This window comes from Babylonia areolata, chromosome 14 (assembly GCF_041734735.1).
Source record: "Babylonia areolata isolate BAREFJ2019XMU chromosome 14, ASM4173473v1, whole genome shotgun sequence".
Taxonomy (NCBI): Eukaryota; Metazoa; Mollusca; class Gastropoda; order Neogastropoda; family Buccinidae; genus Babylonia; species Babylonia areolata.
Genome location: NC_134889.1, coordinates 35,343,421 through 35,345,920, shown reverse-complemented (window position 1 = coordinate 35,345,920; position 2,500 = coordinate 35,343,421).

Sequence of the window (2,500 nt, the reverse complement as noted above, 5' to 3'; positions counted from 1 at the left end):
TTCAGTCTTGTCCTGAATTACCCAAAGCGACCACCACTATCTATTGGATAGTTGTCCGTCCGACCAGCGACATAACCTGGTCAGCAACCTTGCTGGGCCCCAAGAACCACTGCTGGCGACTGTCAAACGACGGAAGATGGCATGGTTTGGTCACGTCATACGACATAACACCCTCTCCAAAACCATCATGCAAGGGACTGTAGAGGGAGGGCGCAGACGGGGGCGGCAGAGAAAGAGCTGGTCCGACAACGTCAAGGAATGGACCAAAATGACGATGCCAGATCTCCTCACGACAGCTGCCAACAGAACGGCGTGGCGAGCTATGACATCTTCCTCATGTCCCCCCAACGACCCCAGCGGTCAAGGGAATGAGTGAGAGTGAGTGATTATAAAATCTTGCATTTGTATTGTATTTCTCTTTTTATCATAACAGATTTCTCTGTGTGAAATTCGGGCTGCTCTCCCCAGGGAGAGCGCGTCGCTACAATACAGCGACACCCATTCTTTTCTTTTCTTTTTCTTTTTTTCCTGCATGCAGTTTTTTTATTTGTTTTTCCTTTCGAAGTGGGTTTTTCTACAGAATTTTGCCAGGTACAACCCTTTTGTTGCCGTGGGTTCTTTTACGTGCATACTGCACACGGGACCTCGGTTTATCGTCTCATCCGAATGACTAGCGTCCAGACCACCACTCAAGGTCTAGTGGAGGGGGAGAAAATATCGCCGGCTGAGCGGTGATTCGAACCAGTGCGCTCAGATTCTCTCGCTTCCTAGGCGGACGCGATACCTCTAGGCGGCCATCAGTCCACTTTATATATAGTTGTGTACCCCTCGATAGCACAACGATTGTGTTGCCGTGGGTTCTTTTACAGTGCGCCAATTAAGTGTGTGCTACACACGGGGCCACGGTCTATCGATCGTCTCATCCGAATGACTATAGATGTTCAGTTAGATTTTCCGGTCTTCTTCTTTTCTTCTTCTGCGTTCGTGGGCTGCAACTCCCACGTTCACTCGTATATACGCGAGTGGGCTTTTACGTGTATGACCGTTTTTACCCCGCCATGTAGGCAGCCATACTCCGCTTTCGGGGATTTTCCGGTCAAACTTGGGAGACAGCTTGGCTAGGGCGAGGCCAAGATGGGAAACCTCACGGACACAGTGTTAACAGTTTCAGTTTCAGTTTCAGTTTCTCAAGGAGGCGTCACGTACTGTGTTCGGACAAATCCATATACGCTACACCACATCTGCTAGGCAGATGCCTGACCAGAAGCATAACCCAAGGCGCTTGGTCAGGCCTGGAGTGCATGCTGATATATCTATGTACCTGTCAGAGTGGATTTCTTTTCACAGAATTTTGCCAAAGGACAACACTCTCGTTGCCATGGGTTCTTTTCCAGTGTGCCGAGCGCGTGCCGCTGCACACGGGACTTTGGTTTATCTCTCATCAGTCCGAAAGACTAGACAGTTCAGTTTGACTTTCTCTGTCAAACTTGCGAGAAAGGGGCGAGGGCGGGATTCGAACCCTACACGTACCCTCGCGGACTCGCTGTATTAGCAGATAGGTGTCTTATCCAGTATGCCACCTTTATCTTCAGGGACAGTGAAGGAGGGGGGGGGGGGAGGAGTAGTGTAGGGGGGAGGGGGGAGAAGAGACGGCACAAGTCAGGGAAGGGGGTGGGGGGTTGGATGGGGGTGGATGTGGGGAGGGAAAGCTCAAAACACGGTGGTGGATGAGAAAGTTGTGACGAACGACGCGTTCCATCACGCAGCGTCACAGTCCGTGAGTTTGGCACAAACCGGCGTCTGTTGGGCCGCTCAGTCAGCCGTGCTCTACTCTGTGTGTGTGTGTGTGTGTGTGTGTGTGTGTGTGTGTGTGTACTGTGTGTGTGTGTGTGTGTGTGTGTGTGTGTGTGTGTGTGTGTGTGTGTGTGTGTGACTGTGTGTGTGTGTGTGTGTGTGTGTGTGTGTGTGTGTGTGTGTGTACTGTGTGTGTGTGTGTGTGTGTGTGTGTGTGTGTGTGTGAACTGTGTGTGTGTGTGTGTGTCTGCCATGGTGAGTAAACATCCCCCCACGTATACCACCTCCACTCTTCACCTCTCACCCCCCGCCCCCTATCCCCCCTTACCCCCCCCCCCCCCCACACACATAATAGTAATATATACCTTTTTTGTTGGATGTTTGCATTTGTAATATTGTTGTACAATACCCTATTGTCTTAACATGAGTGTGTGTGTGTGGGGAGAGGAGTGGTTAGTCTATCGTCAGCTATATTGGGAATTCTTATTTGACTAGTTTTAATCTCTTCTTATGTTGCGCATGATGGTTTTATGCCAGTGTTTACAACGAGCCTGTGATTGCACAACTTAATTTCCATGTGGATTAATAAAGTGTTTTTGATTTTGATTTGAATTGATTTGAATATTATAACTCTTCTTCTTCTTCTTCTTCTTCTTCTTCTTCTTCTTCTTCTTCTTCTTCTTCTTCGTCTTAGTCTTCTCCTTCT